We start from the raw sequence: 24,588 nt of genomic DNA on the forward strand, positions 1-24,588 counted from the left end.
AAAGTCGACTGTTTCCAAGCACAGCTCTGGCCGGGGCGTTGGCCCCGTGGGAGAGCTCCTGCCTGCCCTGCGTGAGGCCCCGTCCACCCCCAGCACCAGTGGAATAAAATAACGGATGACTGCACGCTCTGGTGACGCTTCTGGTGAAGCCTAATTTTCAATGCACTAGGATTAAGAGGTGAGGCCTTTGGGAGTTTAGGTTATGAGAATAGAAGTCTTACAAACAGCATTAGGGCCCTTATAAAAGAAGCCTGAGGAAATATTTCGGTTCCTTCAATCACACGAGTACACAGTAAGAAGGTGCATTTTTGTTGGTTGGTTTGTCTGTTTTGTACTAGGGATTTGACCCAGGAGCATTTAATCACTGAGCCACATTCCAGGTCCTTTACATTTCTTGAGACAAAGTCTTGCTAGGTTGCTGAGGCTAGTTTTGGAATTGGGATCCTCTGCCCTCAGCCTCCCAAGGCACTAGGATCACAGATGTGCACTATCATGCCCTGCAGCAGAAGTTGCAATCTTTGAAGCAAAAAGTCCCTCACCAGACACCAAATCTGCTGACTTCTTGATTTTGAACTTTCCAGGCTCCAAAACTGTGAGAAATAATTTTTTGATTTTGTAAGTTACTTAGTCTAAGGTATTTTGTTACAGCAGTTTGAATGGACTGAGATACCGTGCAATTTGTATCATTAAAAAATCATAATCTTAATGGTTAAGGTATGCTTTTTCTTCTTTATTTTACCCACTTTTAGTTCATTCATCTGTGACATGTGAGTTCAGGTGTTTGTAATTATTTTGGTCTATTTGTAGTGCTATAACAAATTACCTGAGGGCTAGGTAATTTTTAAAGAAGAGAATTTTATGTATCATAGTTCTAGAGGCTGGGAAATCCAAGGTCAAGGTACCAGCAAAATTCAGTGTCTGGTGAAGGTCCAACATACTGCCTTAAATACATGGCAAAAGGGACAGGAAGGCCAAACCCTGTGCAAAGTTTCTTTTATAAATGACTTAATACTACTCACAAGGGAGGAGCCCTCAAGACCTAGTGACCTCCTGGATATTCCACCTCTTAATATTATTGCATTGGATATTAAGTTCCAACATGAATTCTTCAGGAAGCACAAACATTCAAACCATAGCATAGTTTATCTACTTGGCCTCTTCTACTATCATCAGATTTCAATTACAAAATGTATAAGGTGTAGATCTCAATTGGGTATAATCTAGATGAATTATTAATGAGCTCTAATGGCTCCTCCGTCAACACAGAAAAAGGTCCAGACTCCTAAGTTGGTCTCCATGTCTCTTTACCTTTTGCCTCAAAATGTTTGTGCAAACCTCAGTTCCCATTATGTCTCCTACTATATCCTACCATATCCTAAGACAATTTCAACTCACTCCACACTGTGCTACTTCTAACTCCCACTTTTTGTTTCATGTTTGTATCTTTTTTTTGTACTCTTTTTCTTTGTTTCCCTTTAAACCCCATCTCAAATTCCAGTACTGTAAACAAGTCTCCAATGTTCATTTAGACAGCTGTTCCTCTGAAAGCCTCCTATAATATTTGCACATCTATATATTCTCTGAGACATTGTATGAATATTATTTATATTTGTCCCCACCCCTAAGATATGAATACTTAAATTAAAAGGACACTTAGCATAAAAATAGATGCTAAATATCTATGTGCTATGTTCAATGTTTATAAAACATTCTTATAGCTGTTACTTCAATTTTTTATCTCAAGGTAATAGGTATTGTAAATCTCATTTGTTTAAGAAATATGCCAAATATCTAGTAACATTTAACAGAGCCAAGATTTAAATCTACAATTTTCAACTTCAAATTTTCAGCTATAATTTAGAGAATGGAAGTCAAATAGGTTAGTTAATCATTGCCCCAAAATACAGGATTTGAATTCAGCTCTTCTGATTCTGAGCCTAGTGAATTTTCCATTTCATCAGTAGCCTGACAATGCATGTTTTAAAAGCAGTAGGTAAAATTTTGATTTGTGGATTAAATAAATGGGTTCAGACAGCTCTATGAACAGTTCACACAGTATTTTGTACATTATAGAAGAGGACATTTACAAGTTGAAATATATTAATAATTGGCCATTAAAAAAATCAAAGGTATACAAATGGACAACATGTATATGAAAAAAATGTTCAACATCACTAATCATCAAGGAAATGCAAATTAAAACTATAGTGAGAAACACCTCACTCTAGTATGAATGACTATTACCAAGAAGACTAAAGATAACATGTGCTGGCAGGAATGTGGAGAAAAAGAAGCTTTGGCACACCATTGGTAGCTGTGTAAATTAGTATAGCCATTATGGAAAATAGTATAGGAATTCTTCAAAATATTAAAAATGGAAGTACCATTTTATCTAGCAATCCCACTACCAGGCATAGAGTCAAAGGAAAAGAAATCAGTATGTCAGAAATATCTGTACTCCCATATTTATTGAAGCACTATTTACGATAGGCAAGAAACAGAAATAGACTCAATATCCATCAAATGCTAATTTAATAAATAAAATGTGGTACATACACAAAATAGAATATTATTCAGCCATAAAAAATAAGAAAATCCTATCACACAATAGAGATGGAACTAGAGATCATTATGTTAGGTGAAATAAGCCAGGCATAGAAAGAAAAGCACTGTATCATCTCACTGGTATGTGGAATCTTACAATGTTGATCTTATAGAGGTTGAGAGTAAACTGGAGGTTTCCTGAGATTGAGGAGAGTACAGGAGAGTCAAAATGGGGGAAGATTGATGAGTGGATACCAAGCTAGAGTTGGATTACACATTCTGGTATGTTATTTCACAATAGGGTGACAGTTTAAAATGATAATGTACTATTTATTTCAAAGAATTGGTAGAAAGGAGTTTGAATATTTTCACCATAGAGAAATGATAAACATTTGAGGAGATAAGTACATTTAACCCAATTTAAACATTATATAATGTATTAAAATATTACATGGTACTCTATAAATATGTATAATTTTGTTTTATGTATCAAATAAAAATAAATTTTAATTTTAAAAATAAAAAAAATCATTGATGTGCCATAAAAGGAAGCACAAACATTATAAACCTCTATTATCATTTAAAGTACTTCTGTTGTCCTTCAAATTCCATAAAAATGACCTGGATGTAGTATACACAGTGATTATGCAAACTGCCTCAACATTCCATAAAATGTGCAGGAAGTTTGTAAAACACCATACTCCTACAATATATATAAAACTTAAAATGCTAGTTCTAAAAAACATAAAAGTTGACAATTTTATTTATAGTTTTTTATTTCACTTTTTAGTAATCATAGCTTAGCTTAAAGTGGAATTTTTATCTTAGTAGTTTATCAAAAGTTTATATTTAAATATTTTATGTCTATATATTTTTCTGAGTTGAAGTTAACTATTTAAAATTGACCATAGAATCACAAATAAAAAGGTATTTTCCTTTTTCCTCTCAAAGAGCTACAGTAGTATCTGAATATTTTAAAATCTTATTTATTTCCCTCTGAATTTAGCATATGTCTCTCTTTGCTTCTCTTTCTTTTTTTTTTTTTTAACCTACAATATTTAGTTCTATTGCAATTGACACAAAAGCAATTCCCTAATGGATACTTAAGGGGAGAAAAACAGATTTGTTGACTACCATATTTTATGAGTTCATCATAAAGATGGTGCTGATGGGCACTTTATGTCAGACAGAATATGGTTTGAGGTGAAATAGTGGTAGGACATAGCATAATTTTTATGTTCTCATAGGAGTATGTAAATAAGTATATTAAGTATGCTGAATATAACAGGTTCTAATAAAAAAATCACATGAATAATGAAGACTTGAATGTACAGGCAAACAAATAAGTGGAATTGACTTGAACTAAGTTACTCAAAAGGTGAAGCAGCCTGAGAACCTCCTGGAGAGTCCACGTCAGCTCTGGGCTCCAAAGCTCAACTCTGAATCTCTCCAAACTCCATGTGACTCGCAAGAACTATAGCAGCTCGGAGCAAAAAAAAAAAAGGTGAAGAAATAACTGTCTGGGTTTGAATCTCACCATACTCCATACTTCTCTTAATGAATGGAGGAACAGAGGTGGCTAAGGAGGTCACATGCCACAGCAATCAAGGTGAAACACCAGAGTCGGCAAAAGGCAAAGTCAGAAGATTGGGGAAAATGGATGGAGCAGGAACCAACAAGCAATTAACAAATTCCAAGTGGACAGCCTATAACAGGCACATTTTTAACAGTTTATTTCTCCAATTATCAAAGAATTAAATGTAGAATGTAGGAGATTTGGAAAATATGCAAAACGGTGTTGAAGAAAATAAAAGTCACCCTTAATCACACGGCTCACAAATAATTATTTTAAATTATTATTTTTTTTACATTTTAGCAAATTTAAGAAAATTACCTTTTGCCTATTATTCTCTAACTTATGCTTGTATTAATATATTTAAAGGGACTATACAGTATATAAACTTTGTTTCTGCTTTCCTTTTGTTGGTTATTAGGGACACTTCCTTGTTATGAATTAATGTTTTGTGATATAGATGTATATATTTTATTTTATACATATCTATGTATATAAATATATACACTGTATAATTCCTGAAATTTTGGGCTTATATACTCAATTTATATTTATATTGTTTTCCTCTAAACATTTCCTAATTTTTTCTAATTTAATTATTATATGTTTAAATACATTTTATATACTCAGTATATTGTATGTTTTGATATACAATGGATCAGTCTCTGTTGCTTCCCATTATAAAATTAATTTTTCATTTTCATACATCTAAAATGATATTAAATCTATCTTATCCAAATTATAATTTAAAAATTCCATGATTTGAAACCCAATAGTTAGGGTAACGATAGATTTTATATAGGCCTGATTTTTAGAGGAAACCTCTGAAGTTTGACTACCAAGGAAGACATTAGCAATAAATTTTAGACAGTCCTATATTTGTTAAATAGCATTTCCTCAATTACTTGTTTGTGAATTATTTTGTTTTTGAATCAGGAATATGTATTAAATTTGATTCATCTATTTTGGCAAATATGCAGATGAATGCATGCTTTTCTTCATTTTTTCCTACAAAAATAAACTCTTACCCTTTATTAGTTAATCTAGGTTTAGTTTCTCTTAATCAAAAGTGATATATATTTTTAAATTGTGGTAAAATACAAATAACATGAAATTTACCAACTTAACCATTTTAAGAGTATAGTTGAGTAATGTTAAGCATATTCTTATGATTATGCAGTCCTATCTCCAGAACAGTCTTCATCTTGTAAAACTGTAACTCTATCTCACTCATTTCTCCCTGTACCCTAAGTCCCTTATTCTGCCATTTTGGAAGTGCTTCTCCCTTTTACTGCATTTCGACTGAAATTTATGAATGAAGGGTTCTGTCCTGCTTGTATTTTTCTATTTGACATCAATCGAAATGTCAAGTTTTAAGGGTTACTGGAACACAGACTGAACAAAGAAGAAGGATGAGATGGGAATAAGAACCTAAGAGGCCTTTGGAAGAGACCCTAACCTAGACCCATAAGCCAAGCACCACAAGGTAATGTGGGATGCATGATGGGACTTACATACAAGATGAATACAAAGCTGTTCTATCCACTACTATGAAAGAAGAAAATGGCATTATGACTCTAGACAATAGCTTATCAGTACCAGCAAACCTTGAAGCAAAATGTAAGGTATCTTTCCTATTTTTGTAGATGTAGTGAAAAATCATTTTGCCATATCCTTACATATAAAATATGCAATTTTCATTTTTGAAGACTATAATTACAAGAGTTTTGCTATTGAGTTCTTTTTTCTTGAAATTGAATCTACTTTTTATAAATAAAATATTACTAGAATTCATATAATTTGCCCATAATTTCATATGTTATAATTTCACCAAACTATGAACTTAGATGTTTCCATTAATAAGTTGTATTTTAGTATCTGCTGAACTCTATATTGCCATATTCAAGTTATTTTATGCCCCTTGTCCTAGACTCTTTTAAGACTCCTGTGTAGATCCTCATTGGTGCATTTAAACATCTAATAATATACTTCTGCTTCTTAATTTATTGTTTTTTCATATATAGTCACAGGTCTTTTCCTTAAATTACTGCAGTGATTGCAAAAAAAGATTGATACTTTCCATAACATACATAGAAATACAACACAGAAAGTAAATATGTGACTATTTTATTGCTCTAAACACCAGAGCTTTACTTGATTTTGGGTCCCTAGTTTTGTTCATGGGCAGATTACTGCAGGTTGCAGAGATCTCCCATCTCACAAAAGCGTTGTAGGGTCTGTCTGTGCCTCAGACTCCATTTGAATATTCCAGAGACTATTTTCAACTGTCCTTTAAGTTCTACCTCAACTGTCCTTACTTCTTGACTGTTCATGAACTTCTTCAGAAAGAGGTAATTATGTCCCAAGGGGTCAAATTCCTTCATGGAAAATTCCAACACCCCCTTAAGGAATGTATTCATGCCCAGAAGCTCCAAAAATAGCAAGGGCTTATGAAATCAACCGTGCAAGATAATTCTACCCTAGTTCCATTTCATGTACCATTACTTAAAGATAAAATAATATCTCTGTCCTTTCCATTGTTTCAAAGCACTGTCCATTCCTGTTTATATCTTTTCTATCTAATCTTCAAAATGTTGACCCATATTTGTATTTTCCATCATTTCTTTCCATAGCTTATGGCCTAAGGATAGTTCAATATAATAAATGGTATGCAAACAGGTGACTAGATAAAGGACATTCATATAAGTTTATATTTAAATCTTTGGTGATAAAAAAACTAAAGAAAGAAATATTAATTCTCAAAATAGTAGCTACAAATTCTGAAATGTAATTCTAGCTAAATAGACAATTTACAATTTGTATTCCCCAACTCCTTACTTTCTCAGTCCTCAAGTTTGTAATTTTCTTCAGTAACAATGAACAAGTCTTTGCTTTATGTTTCGTTATTAAAATGTTATTTAGTTATTGGTTATTTTCTGCCAATCTTTAATAGTAGTCAAGTTTTGAAGGAGGGTATGATACTTGATGTAGCAAACTGGGTCTTGCTGCCCAGTTATGCCACAAATTCTAATAATATGGGGAAGAATGAAGGAGAAAAAGGAGTATAATGTTCCATTTTCTTTTTTTTTTTTTTTTTTTTGTGGTGCTGGGGATTGAACTCAGGGCCTTGTGCTTGCAAGGCAAACACTCCATTTTCAATGTAAATCATAAATTATGTTCTCCAGTAGAAGAAAGATATTGAAATTAATACTCTAGCTAGGTAATTAGAAAATCTTTAAGTATTTAGTTAAGTATAAATTCATACGAAATAAGAATGCATTAGTTTCTTTACTAAACCCCCAACAAAATCTGTTATAGATTAAAAATGGGGCCTGCTATTGAGGTTGAACGATCACATGGTCAGTTTGGGCTCTTTGGTCTATAATGCTTGAAACATTTTTAACTGAACTGATTTTTTTTCCAAATGAAGGATTTTTCTTTTTTTAAAATTCTTTTTAGTTATATATGACACTAGAGTATATTCTGATATATTTATACAAACATGGAATACATCTTATTCCAATTAGGATACCAGTCCTGTGGATGTGGATGATGTAGAGATTCACTGTGATATATTTACATATGTATGTAAGAAAGTTATAACAGTTTCATTCTACTGTCTTTCTTATTCCTGTCCTTCCTCCCTTCCCTTCATTTCCCTTTGTCTAATCTACTGAACTCCTATTCTTCTCTTTCACCCCATAGCCCATGTTTTGTGTTAACATCCACATATCAGAGAACATTTGGCCTTTGGTTTTTGGGATTGGCTTCTTTCCCTTAGTATATATGATAGTCTCCAGATCCATTCATTTACCAACAAGTGTCAAATGTCATAAAGTCATTCTTTATTATAGCTAATATTCCTTTGTGTATATATACCTCATTTTCTTTATTCATTCATCTGTTGAAGGGCACCTAGGTTGTTTTCATAGCTTAGTACTTACGAATTGAGCTGCAGTAAAGGTTGATGTGACTGTGCCACTGAAGTTTCCTGATTTTAAGTCCTTTGGGTATAACCAAGGAGTGGGATAGCTGGGTCAAATGGTTGCTCCATTCCGAGTTTTCTGAGGAATCTCCATACTGCTTTCCAGAGTGGATGCACAATTTGCAATCCCACCAGCAATGTATAAGTGTGCCTTTTTCCCCACATCCTCGCCAACATTTATTGTTACTTGTATTCCTGATCATTGCCATTCTGACTGTAATGAGATGGAATTGCAGTGTAGTTTTAACTTGCATTTCTCTAATTGCTAGAGGTGCTGAATATTTTTCATATATTTATGGATAGATTATGTTTCTTCCTCTGTAAAATGTCTGTTCAGTTCCTTAGCCCATATATTGATTGAATTATTTGGGTTTTTTTCTGCCAGTTTTTTTAGTTCTTTATATATCCTGGAGGGTAATGCTCTGTCTGAGATGCAGGTGGCAAAGATTTCTCCCATTCTGTAGGCTGTCTCTTCATGCTCTTGAGTGTATCATTTCCTGTGAAGAAGCTTTTCATTTGATACCATCCCATTTATTGATTTTTGTTCTTAGGAGTCTTTTTGAGAAAGTGAGTTTCTAAGCTGACTGATGGAGTATTGGGCCTACATTATCTCCTAGTAGGTGTAGAGTTTCTGGTCTAATGCCTAACTAGGTCTTTGATCCACTTTGAGTTGAGTTTTGTGCAGGGTGAGAGATAGGGGTTAATTCTCATTCTATTACATATGGATTTCCAGTTTTCCTAGCACCACTTGTTGAAGAGGCTATCTTTTCTCCAATGTATGTTTATGGTACCTTTGTGTAGTATAAGATAAAATATCTTCTGTTAGAAGAATTTAAAAATATACCATGAGAAAATAAAGAGGATTACATTTCATACAATATTAGTTTTTGTTCTTTAGAGAAATGAACCAAATTTTATATATGTATAAAATAACAAATTGGTCCCTTATAGAGGGAGTCTCTGAAGTCCCAGGTCTTCAGACAGTGAGCTGGAGATTTATGAGAGCTGATGCTCTACTTGGAGTTCAATTCCAAAGATATTTTGAGAAATGTCTCTCAAAGTTATTATGCACACAAACTACCTGAGAACCAGAAGAGCTAATGGTATCAGTTTCAGTCCAAGTTCAAGTCAGGAAAACAAGTCCAATGACCTGGTTGGCTTGGAATCAACCAGGAAGAGTGTGGATTCTCACTTACTCAACCATTTAGTTCCACTTAAGGCTTCAGTGGATTGGGTGAGCCCTTCCCATATTGGGGAGGGCAATCAGCTTTACTCAGTTTACCAATTCAAAGGTTAATCTCACGGAGAAACAACCTCACACACATATACTCAGAATAATGTTTAATACAATGCTCAGATACTCTGTGACCCAGTAAAAATTGGCATAAATTTACCTATCCCACATGGAAAGTGGTACAAGAGACTCATATTAGGCATAAATTGAAAGAGTCATGTCTAGACTAAATGATCCTTACAAATTAAATTTAAAAATAGAGTCAACTGAATAGAAAATCAGGACAAGTAATTGATAAGAGAAGACATTCAAATTGGCAATAAATGTTATTACACAAAAAATCATGATATGAAAAAGTGCTCAACCCCATTAGTAATTCAGGAATTCAAAAATTAAACCACAATGAGAGAATAAAAAATCCAATTGGAAATGTGTGCCCTATGTCAGCTTCTTGATGCTTGATAAATCCTAAAGTTTTGTTCATTATAATTTAATTAATAAGAATCATACAGGTAAATAGGATATCAACTAGGTACATCCATGTGCCTAGAGATACATGAAATTATATATATGAATTCATTTTTAAAAATATATTTTATATCTAACATAGTTATCTTTATTTTTTACACAATTATTTTCAATTTTTATTTTTATTTTTTATTTTATTTGCTCATTTTAGTTATATGTGACAGTAGAATATATTTTGACATATCATATAAACATGGAGTATAACTTCCCATTTTTGCAGTTGTACAAGATATGGATTTACACTGGTCATGCATTCATATATGAACATAGGAAAGTTATGTCTGATTTATTTTACTGTATTTCCCATTCCCATCCACCCTCTCTTCCCACCACTCCCCCCTGTCCAATCAGGTAAAGCTCCAGTACACCCCCCTGTCCCCCCATGTATTGTGAGTTATCATCTGTGTATCAGAGAGAATACTGAGTCTTTTTTGTTTTGTAATTGGCTTATTTCACTTATCATGATTGTCTCCAGTTCCGTTCATTTACCAGCAAAAGCCATAATTTCATTCATCTTTATGGCTAAGTAATATTCCATCGTGTATATGTACCACAGTGTCTTTTTAAATTTTTTTTAGTTATGCATGACAATGTATTTTGACATATTATACATTCATGAAATATAACTTTCCACTTTTTTGGTACACGGTATGGAGTTACATTGGTCATGTATTCATATATGAATACAGGAAAGTTACATTTGATTCATTCTATTGTCCTTGTCATTTCCAGCCTTCCTCTCTTTCCCCCAACCCCCCTACCCAATCCAGTGAACCTTCACTTCTCCCTACCCCACACCTATTGTGAGTCAGCATCTGCAAATCAGAGAGAATATTCAGCCTTTGGTTTTTTGGGATTGGCTTATTTCATTTATCACAATAGCCTCCAGCTTGACCCATTTGCTGACAAATGCCATAATTTTATTCTTCTTTTTAGCTTTGTAAAATTCCCTTGTGTGTGTATACCACATTTTCTTTATGCATTCCATCTGTTTAAGGGTACCTAGGTTGGTTCTAAAGCTAGCTATTGTGAATTAAGCTGCTATAAACATTGATGTGGCTCCATCACTATAGTATGCTGATTTTAAGTTCCCTGGGTCTATGCCAAGAAATGGGATAACTGGATCAAATGATGGTTCCAATTCAAAATTTTCTGAAGAATCTCCATACTGCATGCCAGAGTAGTTGCACGAATTTGCAGCCCCACCAGCAATGTAAGAGTGTACCCCCTTTCCCAGCATCCTCACCAACAATTATTGTTACTTATATTCTTGATTGTTGCCATTCTGACTGGAGTGAGATGGAATCTCAGTGTAGTTTTAATTTGAGTTTCTATAATTGCTAGAGCGTTGAACATTTTTTTCATATATTTGTTGAACACTCATATTTCTTCTTCTGTGAAATATCTTTTCAGTTCCTTTGACCATTTATTGATTGAGTTATTTGCGTTTTCTGGCATTAAGTTTTTGAGTTCTTTGTATATCTTGGACATTAATCTCTACCTGTGGTACACGTGGCAAAGATTTTCTACCATTCTCTAGGCTCTCTCTTCATGTTCTTGATTGTTTCCTTTGCTGTGAAGAAAATATTTAGTATGATACCATCCCATTTATTATCTTCTAATATCAAGGTGGACCACACTAAGACTAGGAAAGAGAGATGTCTCTCAAATTCAATATGTAAATGACCTACCTGGCAATTTTTGAAGTACATTTTATAACTGATCTTGTAGTTCTGGTGTGGAACTTCATATTTTGCACCTAAAATCCTCACAGGCGAAGTCATGTAGTTACTGCTAGTGGGTGAACCATACTTTAAGAGCAAAGGTGCAGAGTAGTTTCCCTGTGTTAGTCAAGCAAAGGATAACTGCAGACATCTGAGTGTGGTCAAGATTTATAAACACTTGAGGAATCCCAGTTCCTGGTCATTTCCTGTCTCACGTGGCTACTGTATCTTGGATTCTGGTATGATATAGACCTCTGTACTATTAGGTGTGTCCTTCCTCCTTTCTCAGTTGTTTTGAAATTCTTCTGGACTTGAACCAGGTACAAATAAAAATTATTTTTGGATAATGATGAAAACAAACAAACAAAAAAAAAAACAAAAAAGGATTTAACTTTCTTTTAGGATTCTAATAAACCTTCTGGGAATTAGAAGACTGAGAAATTTTAAAACATTTTTTTAGCTAGGTTTATGTTCCACAAAGGTTGAATAAATGTGGAAATCTTTCATCTTCAGCTTTCTATACTAAGATGAATGTTACTTTATAATTAAAAGCATAATAACAAAATAAATTCTCCTTAAATAAAGATTAACCAGGGACAAATTAAGATGGTTTCTGTAGTTGTGCCTAGACTTCAATATTTGTGTATCTAACTAAACTTTATCTTCTACCATCAGAATGTATGTGTGATCTAATATGTTGATCATCCAGTTTGTGACAAATTTTATGAATCACTGAGTAAGGTGATCACCAAGCACTTATTATACACAAAATTCAGAAGGCAAGTAAAGAAAAATGTGAATGAAATTTTAACACTGAAAATAGCTATATATGATGGAAGCAAACCTGCATTTAGTAAAGAAATCCTGTGTCTGAGCTCTTTGGTATTAGGATTCAGGTTTGTATGGAAACCATGTAAAAATGTTAAGCAACAACAGAAAAAAACTTAAGTATATATCAAAAGAACATAAAAGAAATATGGTTCAAGAGATGGTGAGCTTTAGAAAGAGCTAAGAACAAATCTGGAATGTGTGTGAAAAAAGAGAGGAATTTACTTAAGAGGAATCTTTAAATATTGCAGTCCAAATTAAACATGAATGAAGAGAATCACAGAAATAAAGCCAAGAAAAAACCTACCTTAAACATATTTTAGGGATTTGTGAAAAGCCAGATATCTCATGCTTTACAAACCATTACAAGATCCATAAGAGTGAATGAGAACCAGACTTAAAAAAAATTCACTGGAATAATATCTACAGAGAAAGTCTGATCTAGGAACTTCTTAAGCATTTACAGATATAGAGGCAATAATAAAAAGGTAGAAAGAAATATCCTTGAATTAATGGAATAACTGCAAAAGATCTAAAAAGATTTGGAAGGGCATTTTTAATGAGGTTTGAGGCAACAATCATCACAGGTGAGAAAGATTTATGAAATCCATTATGGAAGAGCAGGTGCCAATAATGTGTGGTATTAGGTTTCTAGGGAAAAAACCCAGTGAACTTGCCCATAACTCAAGTGTATCTAAGGACAACAGCAGTTAGATGTTGAGTTAACACCACTGTAATTTCTGAGTAGTTATTTTTTCAGAGTGCTGACTTAGAATTTGTTTTGACCAAAAGGATGTTTTGTATGGACCCAGATTTGACCCACTCATTACTACACCTGAGAGCTATCTAGGCTGCAAGTTAGGAGAAGATCAAGAAAATAAAAACTAAAGGAGCTCAAAGACACAGTTACCTAAAGAGAAGAGTTATATAGATTCTGAAAACAATGGAGAACAAATAGAAGACCAAAAGGTTTTGTGAAGATTGTAAGATCAAAGGAGTCAAGGGAGATTTCATTCCATGGGATACAGCAGAGAGGACTGCTTACCATCAGTCATTCCCAAAGGAGATGACTACTCTGCAGTGTACCCTAGAGAGCACTAGATGAAGTGAAAGTGGAATAATGAATGATATAATAAATATAGTCATGGGGACAGGATAGGGAGGGCCATCCTCATGTGGCTGTTCTCCAGTAGAAACCATGAGATTTATGTATTTATACTGTGGTTAAAAATGTTTGAAGTTGAAAATATTTTAGAGGAAATTCACCATTTCTCACAATGGGAGATCAAGAGGTAGTCAGTTGAAGACTCCAACTATTTTGGTTATTTTCTGCATTTCTTCTGTTGTTTTCAGTATTCATCTTATTAAAAAAGATTCCATGAAAGATATATGTTGGTGGTGTTATCATTTGTATTATGGAATGTTACTCTTTTTCCGATTAATTTACCCAAACATTGTCTATATTGACATACAAGCCCCACTTTTCTTTTCTTTGTAAAAGATGGGTACATTCTGTCCATTATTTATTTTCAATATCTAAGAGAAATGTTCTTTTTTAAAATTTTTATTTGTTCTTTTTAGATATACATGACAGTAGAGTGAATTTTGACATATTATACATACATGGAGTATAACTTATTCTGATTAGGATCTCATTCTTGTGTGTTGAGATTCAATGTGGTGAATTCATATATGAAAAAAGGAATGTTATTTCCGATACATTCTACTGTCTTTCCTATCCCTATCCCTCTATCTACACATCATTCCTCCATGTATAATCCACTGAACTTCTGTTCTTCCCCACCACACCCCTGTTGTGTGTTAGCATCCACATATTAGAGACAATATTTGACCTTTGGTTTTGGGGACTGACTTGCTTCCCTTAGCATAAAAGCCTCTAGTTCTGTCCAGTGACTGGTAAATGCTATAATTTCATTCTTCTTTATGTGTATATATACCACACTTTCTTTATCCTTTCATCTGTTGAAGGGCACTTAGGTTGGTTCTACAATCTGGTTATTGTGAATTGAGCAGCTATGAACATTGATGTGGCCGAATCACTGTAGTATGCTGATTTTAAGTCCTTTGGGTATAAACTGAAGAGTGGGATAGCGGGGTCAAATGGTGGCTCCATTCCAAGTTTTCTGAGGAATCTCCATACTGCTTTCCATAGTGGTTGCACCAATTTTCAGATGCACCAGTAATGTAAAAGGGTACACTTTTCCTGACATCCTCTATATTACTTTTAATAGTATGGCCATTTTGACAATATTAATTCTGTCTATTCAAGAACATGGGAGATATTTCCATCTTCTAAGGTCTTCTTCAATTACTTTCTTTAGAGCTCTGTGATTTTCATTGTAGAGGTCTTTTACCTCTTTTGTTGGATTGATTCCAAAGTACTTTTTGAGGCTATTGTGAATGGAATAGTTTTTCTAGTTTCTGTTTCAGCTGATTCAACAAGGGTGTATAGAAATACACCCTTGTGGGTATTAATTTCATATCCTTCTACTTTCCTGAATTAATTTATGAGTTCTAGATTTCTGGGTTTTTTGGAGGGAGGGGTAGGAGGCATTCCAAATATAGGATCATGCCATCTGCAAATAGAGATATTTTGAGTTCTTCTTTTCCTATTTGTATCCCTTTAATTTCTTTCTTTCTGTCTAACTGCTCTGCCCTGAATTTCAAGCATTATGTTGAAAAGAAGAGAAGAAAGAAGGTATCCCTTTCTTGTTCCATTTCTTAGAGGAAATGCTTTTAATTTTTCTCCATTTAGAATTATGTTGGCCTTGGGTTTAATATATATGTATACAGCTTTTACAATGTTAAAGTATGTTCCTACTCTCCCCAGTTTTTCTCATGTTTTGAATATGAATGGATGCTGCATTTTGTCAAATGATTTTTCTGCATCTATTGAGATAATCATGTAATTCTTGTATCAAATCTATTTATATGATGAAGTGCATTTATTGATTTCCATATGTTCAACCAACTTTGCATCCATGAGATGAATTCCAAATGCTCATGGTGCAGTATGTTTTTAATATGTTTTTGTATGCAATTTTCCAGTGTTTTATGAAGACTTTTTTCTTTTTTTGTACTCATGATTGAACCTAGTATGCTTAACCTCTGAGACATATCCACAGCCCTTTTTATTTTTTATTTAGAGACAGGGTTTCACTAGGTTGCTTACAGCCTCACTATGTTGATGAGGCTGGTCTTGCATCTGTGATCCTCTTGCCTCAGCTTCCTGAGCTGCTGGGATTATAGGTGCACACCACCAAATAATTTTTGTATCTATGTTCATCAGGGAATATATTTCCTTGATGTGTCTTTGTGTGGGTTTGATATCAGGGTGACATTAGCTTCATAGAATGAGTTTGGAAAGATTCCCTCCTTTTCTGTTTTATGGAATAATTTGAGGAGGGTTGGTGTTTAATTCTTCTTTGTATTTCTGGTAAAATTTGACTGAGAATCCATCTGGTCCTGGGCTTTTCTTTGTTGGTAGGCTTTTAATGGTATCTTCATGTTATTGCTTGAAATTGATCTGTTTAAATATTCTATGTCCTCCTGATTCAATTTGGGTAAGTCATATATCTATAGAAATTTGTCAATGACTTCAAGGTTTTCTATTTTATTTGAGTATAAATTTTCAAAATAGTTTCTGATTATCATCTGTATTTCACTAGACTCCATTGTAATATTTCCTTTTTTACCCATGATAAAAAATTTGATTTTTCCCTCTTTCTCTTGGTTAGCTTGGTTAAGGATTTATCAATTTTATTTATTTATTTATTTATTTTTATTTTTTTTTTATTATTTTTTTTTTAATTTATTTATTTTTTTTACGTTTACATAGGGTAATGATGTTTATTATATTTTTCCCCTCCCCCCCACCCCTCCCTCCCCTCCCACCCCTCCCACCCCTCTTTTCCCTCTACACAGTCCTTCTTTCCTTCATTCTTACTGCTCTCCTTAGCCTAACTCTAAACCTAACCCTAAACCTAATGCTAGCCCCTCCCACCCCCCATTATATGTCCTCATCCGCTTATCAGTGAGATCATGCGTCCTTTAGTTTTTTGAGATTGGCTTATCTCACTTAGCATGATATTCTCCAATTTCGACCATTTGCCTACAAATGCCATAATTTTATCATTCTTCATTGCGGAGTAATATTCCATTGTATAAATATGCCACAGTTTCTTTATCCATTCATCAACTGAAGGGCATCTAGGTTGGTTCCACAATCTGGCTATGGTGAATTGAGCAGCAATGAACATTGATGTGGCTGTATCTCTGTAGTATGCTGATTTTAAGTCCTTTGGGTATAGGCCAAGGAGTGGGATAGCTGGGTCAAATGGTGTTTCCATTCCAAGCTTTCTGAGGAATCTCCACACTGCTTTCCAGAGTGGTTGCACTAATTTGCAACCCCACCAGCAATGTATGAGTGTTCCTTTTTCACCACATCCTCGCCAACACCTATTGTTGCTTGTATTCTTGATAATCGCCATTCTAATTGGGGTGAGATGAAATCTTAGGGTGGTTTTGATTTGCATTTCCCTTATTACTAGGGATGTTGAACATTTTTTCATATATCTGTTGATTACTTGTACATCTTCTTCTGTGAAGTGTCTGTTCATTTCCTTAGCCCATTTGTTGATTGGATTATTTGTATTCTTGGTGTAGAGATTTTTGAGTTCTTTATAGATTCTGGAAATTAGCGCTCTATCTGAGGTATGGTTGGCAAAGATATTCTCCCACTCTGTAGGCTCTCTCTTCACATTTCTGATAGTTTCCTTTGCTGAGAGAAAGCTTTTTAGTTTGAATCTATCCCAGTTGTTTATTCTTGCTTTTATTTCTTGTGCTATGGGAGTCCTGTTAAGGAAATCTGATCCTGAGCCAACAAGTTGAAGATTTGGACCTACTTTTTCTTCTATAAGATGCAGGGTCTCTGGTCTGATTCCGAGGTCCTTGATCCATTTTGAGTTGAGTTTTGTGTAGGGTGAGAGATAGGGGTTTAATTTCATTCTATTGCATATAGTTTTCCAGTTTTCCCAGCACCATTTGTTGAAGAGGCTATCTTTTCTCCATTGCATATTGTTGGAACCTTTGTCTAGTATGAGAAAATTGTATTTATTTGGGTTTGTGTCCATGTCCTCTATTCTGTACCATTGATCTACCTGTCTATTTTGGTACCAATACCATGCCGTTTTTGTTACTATTGCTTTGTAGTAGAGTTGAAGATCTGGTATTGCAATACCCCCTGCTTCGCTCTTGCTACTGAGGATTGCTTTAGCTATTCTAGGTTTTTTATTCTTCCAGATGAATTTCATAATTGCTTGCTCTATTTCTGCGAGGTACATCATTGGGATTTTAATTGGAATTGCATTGAATCTGTATAGAACTTTAGGTAGTATAGCCATTTTGACGATATTAATTCTGCCTATCCAGGAACATGGGAGATCTTTCCATCTTCTAAGGTTTTCTTGAATTTCTTTCTTTAGTGTTCTGTAGTTCTCATTGTAGAGGTCTTTCACCTCTTTTGTGAGATTGATTCCCAAGTATTTTATTTTTTTCGATGCTATTGTGAATGGAGTAGTTTTCCTAATTTCTCTTTCTGAAGATTCATCACTTATGTATAAAAATGCATTGGATTTATGAGCATTGATCTTGTAACCTGCTACTTTACTGAATTCACTTATGAGTTCTAAAAGTTTTCTGGTGGAATTTCCAGGTTCCTCTAAATATATAATCATGTCATCAGCGAACAGGGATAGTTTGAGTTCTTCTTTTCCTATTCGTATCCCTTTAATTTCTTTGGTTTGTCTGATTGCTCTGGCTAGAGTCTCAAGGACGATGTTGAATAGAAGCGGTGAAAGAGGGCATCCCTGCCTTGTTCCAGTTTTTAGGGGGAACGCTTTCAGTTTTTCACCATTTAGAATGATATTAGCCATGGGCTTAGCGTAGATGGCCTTTATAATGTTTAGGAATGTTCCCATTACCCCAATTTTTTCTAGTGTTTTGAGCATGAAGGGATGCTGTATTTTATCAAATGCTTTTTCTGCATCTATTGAAATAATCATGTGATTCTTAACTTTAAGTCTGTTGATATGGTGAATGACATTTATTGATTTCCGAATGTTGAACCAACCTTGCATCCCTGGGATATAACCCACTTGATCGTGGTGCACTATCTTTTTAATATATATTTGTATGCGATTTGCTAAAATTTTGTTGAGAATTTTTGCATCGATGTTCATTAAGGATATTGGTCTGAAATTTTCTTTCCTTGATGTGTCTCTGTCTGGTTTAGGTATCAGGGTGATATTGGCTTCATAGAACGAGTTTGGTAGGGTTCCCTCCTCTTCTATTTCATGGAATAGTTTGAGGAGTATTGGAATGAGCTCTTCTTTAAAGGTTTTATAGAACTCGGCTGAGAACCCATCTGGTCCTGGACTTTTCTTTGTTGGTAGGCTTTTGATGACCTCTTCTATTTCATTGCTTGAAATTGGTTTATTTAAGTTGTGTATGTCCTCCTCGTTCAGTTTAGGTAGTTCATATGTCTCTAGAAATTTTTTGATGTCTTCAAGGTTTTCTGTTTTGTTGGAGTATAGATTTTCGAAATAGCTTCTAATTATGTTTTGTATTTCACTCGTGTCTGTTGTGATGTTTCCTTGTTCATTCCGAATTTTAGTAATTTGAGTTTTCTCCCTCTTTCTCTTTGTTAGTGTGGCTAAGGGTTTATCAATTTTATTTATTTTTTCAAAGAACCAACTATTTATTTTATTAATTTTTCCGATTGTTTCTTTTGTTTCGATTTCGTTGATTTCGACTCTGATTTTAACTATTTCCTGTCTTCTACTACTTTTGGTATTGGTCTGCTCTTCTTTTTCTAGTGCTTTGAGCTGTAGTGTTAACTCGTTTATTTGTTGATTTCTACTTCTTTTTTTGAATGCACCCCATGAAATAAATCTTCCTCTAAGTACTGCTTTCATAGTGTCCCAGAGATTTTGATATGATGTGTCTTTGTTCTCGTTTACTTCTAAGAATTTTTTTATTTCCCTCCTGATGTCTTCTGTTATCCATTCATCATATAATAGTGTATTATTTAGTCTCCAGGTATTGGAGAAGTTTCTGTTTTTTATTCTGTCATTTATTTCTAATTTCAATCCATTATGATCTGATAGAGTACAAGGTAGTATCTCTATCTTCTTGTATTTACTAACAGTAGCTTTGTGGCATAAAATATGGTCTATTTTAGAGAAGGATCCATGTGCTGCTGAGAAGAAAGTGTATTCATTCTTTGTTGGATGGTATATTCTATATATGTCCGTTAAGTCTAAATTGTTGATTGTGTTGTTGAGATCTATAGTTTCTTTATTCAATTTTTGTTTGGACGATCTATCCAGTGGTGAGAGAGGTGTGTTAAAATCGCCTAGTATTATTGTGTTGTGGTCTATTTGATTTCTGGAATTGAGAAGGATTTGTTTGACGTACGTGGATGAGCCAATGTTCGGGGCATAGATATTTATGATTGTTATGTCTTGCTGATTTATGCTTCCCTTAAGCAGCATGTAATGTCCTTCTTTATCCCTTCTGACTAGTTTTGGTTTGAAGTCCACATTATCTGAGATGAGGATGGATACTCCAGCTTTTTTGCTGTGTCCGTGTGCATGGTATGTTTTTCCCCATCCTTTCACCTTTAGTCTATGGGTGTCTCTTTCTATGAGATGTGTCTCTTGCAGGCAGCATATTGTTGGATTTTTCTTTTTAATCCAATCTGCCAGTCTGTGTCTTTTGATTGATGAATTCAGGCCATTAACATTCAGGGTTATTATTGTGATATGATTTGTATTCCCAGTCAATTGACTCATATTTGTTTTTGACATGATTTGGTTTCTCCTTTATTTGGCTATTCCTTTAGGCTAGCGCCTCCTGTTGCTGATTTGCATCGTTGTTTTTCATCTCTTCCTCATGGAATATTTTGCTGAGAATGTTCTGTAATGCTGGCTTTCTTTTTGTAAATTCCTTTAGCTTTTGTTTATCATGGAAGGATCTTATTTCATCGTCAAATTTGAAGGTAAGTTTTGCTGGGTATAAGATTCTTGGTTGGCATCCATTTTCTTTCAGGGCTTGGTATATGTTGTTCCAGGCCCTTCTAGCTTTTAGGGTCTGGATTGAAAAATCTGCTGATATTCTTATTGGTTTCCCTCTGAATGTAATTTGATTCTTTTCTCTCGCGGCCTTTAAAATTCTGTCTTTATTTTGTATGTTAGGTATTTTCATAATAATGTGCCTTGGTGTGGGTCTGTTGTAATTTTGTATGTTTGGAGTTCTATAAGCCTCTTGTACTTGGTTTTCCATTTCGTTCTTCAGATTTGGGAAATTTTCTGTTATTATTTCATTGAATAGATTGTTCATTCCTTTGGTTTGTTTCTCTAAGCCTTCCTCAATCCCAATAATTCTCAAATTTGGCCTTTTCATGATATCCCATAGTTCTTGGAGATTCTGTTCATGATTTCTTACCATCTTCTCTGTTTGTTCCACTTTGTTTTCAAGGTTAAATATTTTGTCTTCAATGTCTGAGGTTCTGTCTTCCAGGTGTTCTATCCTATTGGTTATGCTTTCTATGGAGTTTTTAACTTGGTTTATTGTTTCCTTCATTTCAAGGATTTCAGTTTGGTTTTTTTTCAGTATCTCTAACTCTTTATTGAAATGATCTCTTGCTTCCCGTATTTGGTCTTTTAACTGTTGATTGGTGCGATCATTTAATGCCTGCATTTGCTCTTTCATCTCCTCCTTCAATGCCTGCATTTGCTCTTTCATCTCCTCATTAGCTTCCCTGATCGTTTTAATTACGTACATTCTGAACTCCCTTTCTGACATTTCTTCTGCTGTGCTGTCATTGGGTTTTATTGATGTAGTATCTAGGTTTGTTTGGGACATTTTCTTCCCTTGTTTTCTCATAATGGTCAGTTGTCAGTGTGACCCTGAGATATTGCAGTTTTCCACTATTGGCTTATAGTGTCCCAGTAGATTTCCAGTGTATCACCTCCCAGCCTTCAGTAGCCTGATGTCTTGGAGGAATCTGATAAAGCAGCTCATTCGAAGAATACTGCCCCTAGCCCCCTACTGGTTCCACGTTTTGGAACTGGTTCTGTGCGGAAATGCTCTCACTGTGGGCCTGCACCGTGCAGCTGGCCGTGTGGGAAGAGCCCACTGCCGGAGTGTGGAAGACTACCTTGGAAAGACTCAAGCTGCCCTGCCCGGCTCTGCTAAGCCACCTCTATCTGGGCCTGCCACCCGGGCTGAGCTTTACCCAGTGGGCAGACTCACCCGTGGCTCCACTTCAGTCCGAGTCTCTCAATGCCTCCCCTTCTTAACTCCTGGGTTCTGGAGCGACCGGGGGTGCAGTCTCCCTCTAGGCCGCCATCTTGGATCGCCCCGTGAAGAGAGCCCGCAGCCGGAGTGGGCAGAGCCGCCTGAAGAGGTCTCCGGCTGCCCTGTCCTTATCCCTGAGGCTGATTGCAGATCGAGGCTCTCCGCTGGTTCTTTGCAGGAGTACACTGCACTGCAGCAGCTCCGGGACTCGGAGCGTGCTCTGTTCAGACAGGCTCTCACTAGCGGGCCAGTTCCATTCCGAGAACCTGGAGAAGCTGGCTGTGTGGGCGGGGCCCACCGCCGGAGTGCGCAGGACTGCCTGTGGATGACTCTAGCTGCCCTGCCCGGCTCCGATAAGCCACCTCTATCTGGGCCTGCCACCCGGGCCGAGCTGGATGACTCTAGCTGCCCTGCCCGGCTCCGATAAGCCACCTCTATCTGGGCCTGCCACCCGGGCCGAGCTTTACCCAGTGGGCAGACTCACCCGTGGCTCCACTTCAGTCCGAGTCTCTCAATGCCTCCCCTTCTTAACTCCTGGGTTCTGGAGCGACCGGGGGTGCAGTCTCCCTCTAGGCCGCCATCTTGGATCGCCTCAATTTTATTTTTAAAAGAACCACATTTTGTTTTGTTGATTTAAAAAAAAATTTGTTTCAATTATATTGGCTTTGTTTCAGTTATATTTTTGTCTTTGATTTAAATATTTTCTGTCTTGTATTGCTTGTTGTGTTGATTTGTTCTTCTTTCTCTGGGTCTTTGAGATTTAAGGTTATTTGTTGACTTTCTATTATTTCTGGCTCATTAAAATGTATTTATTTTTAATTTTTTTTCATTTTTTAAAATATATACTGACTGCATTTTGATTCATTGTACACATACGGGGTAGATCATTTCATTTCTAAGGTTGTGCATGATGTAAATTCATACAATTCATGGAATCATACATGTACATAGGATAATGATGTCTGTCTCATTCCACCATTTTTCATATCCCCCTCCCTCTCTTTTCCCTCTACATAGTCTAAAGTTCCTCCATTCTTCTTTCACCCGCCACTCCCATTATATATCATCATCCACTTAACAGGGAAAACATTTGAACTTTTAATAAATGAGTTCAATACTATGAACTTTCCCCTTAAATATGCTATCATAGTGCCCAAAGATTTTGATATATTTTGTTGGTATTCTCATTTACCTCTTAGTTTTTTTTTTTTTTTAAACCTAGTTTTCTTCTGCTATTCATTGTTCACTCAACACAGTATTCTTTAGTATCCAGGTATTACAGTACTTTCTATTTTTTTATATTATTTTTGATTTCTAATTTTATTCCACTGTCATCTGATAGAATGCAAATTATTATCTTTATTTTTTGTAATTGCTAAGAGTTGTTTTCTGTCCTGAGATATGGTCTATTTTTGAAAATGATCCTTGTGCTGATGAAAAGAAAGTGAATTCTGTCATCGATGAATAAAATATTCTTTATATGTCTGTTGGGTCTAAATTTTTAATTTTATTTTTTATTTCTATAACTTTATTATTTAGTTTTCGTTTGCAGGATCTGTTGAATGATGAGAGCAGTATGTTAAAGTCACTCGATATTATTGTGTTGTGCTCTATTTTTTTTCTTGAAATTGAGCAGGGTTTGTATGATGTGTAAGAATAATCCGGAGAGCCACCGGTGGCTGGCCCACTGTGGCGCCGGATCTGCGGTCGGAGTTGGACTCGCTACTCCTGCAGCTGCTCAGAGAGCTGGAGGAGCTGGAAGTGAAGCCGGGGGCTACAAATGCTCCAGTGGAGAAGGGCTGGCTCTCGTTCGCAAAGGCAAGCTATGCAATGGGTGCCAAGTCGGTAGGGCCCTTACAGTATGCCTCTCGCATGGAGCCCCAGGTCTGTGTGTGTGCCAGTGAGACCCAGAACGGACTCTAGACATTTAGGGTGGTGAGAGCTGATACCCAGACTCCAGAGGAGGTGGGGCCCCGAGAGTCAGCTTTGCACAGAGGCAAAGGCCCTACCAAAACTCCAGAGCCAGAGCTCTCTGCAGCCCCAGGAGACCCCCTGAACTGGTTTGGAATCCTGGTTCCTCACAGTCTGCTGCAGGTTCAAACCAGCTTCCTCCAGGAAGGCCTGCAGCTAGCTGTGGTTATAACCAGCCTCCAGACCCTTATTGGCTGGGGTGAAGCCAACTCCGGGAGATCCAGGAGAAACTCAAGCAGCTGGAACCTGGGGTTGCTTGACCTGTGTCCACAGAGGCAGGCATTCAGCACAGCTGTTCATGGATGTGACTGTCTTTTCTCAGTCATTCTTCCTTCATAAATAGCTCCTGCTCCAACCTCCACTCCAGCTTATGTCCCTCCTTATAAATGTCATTAGTCTTCATGTTTTTGACTTCATTAGGTGTGAAGTTCAAAGTTTTTAGTCCTATGTTCACAATATGAGATATAAATATTTCTTCCCAAACTGAGTAATATTGAAAGTCACCTTCTTTGGAACCACTTTTAGGCCCATGTTCTCATAGGACAACCTTCCCCACCCCCCCACCCTGCCCCTGCCCCTGCCCCAAGAGCAGATGCATGGCTGTTCATATTAGTGAATAGTTGAAGATTGGTCAACTGTAGCGTCATTCCTGGATGATGAAACACTGCACAAACAGTGGCAGGGAAGGATAAGAGGTAGTGCTTCAGGGTCACCAGATCCTTAAAACTGACTTGAATAGAAGAAAAGATGAGCAACAGACCAGGACAATGTGATTCTAGTTAATAAAAATACAAACACCTACTTGGGTATGATGTATGCC

General features: G+C 35.8%; 1 pseudogene; it reads left to right on the top strand.

Moving 5' to 3' along the window:
• The first annotated feature begins 4,101 nt into the window (after positions 1-4,101).
• Positions 4,102-24,028, top strand: LOC124974064 (coiled-coil domain-containing protein 115-like; annotated as a pseudogene).
• The last annotated feature ends 560 nt before the right edge of the window (positions 24,029-24,588 follow it).

Source organism: Sciurus carolinensis, unplaced genomic scaffold (genome assembly GCF_902686445.1).
Source record: "Sciurus carolinensis unplaced genomic scaffold, mSciCar1.2, whole genome shotgun sequence".
NCBI classification, from domain to species: domain Eukaryota; kingdom Metazoa; phylum Chordata; class Mammalia; order Rodentia; family Sciuridae; genus Sciurus; species Sciurus carolinensis.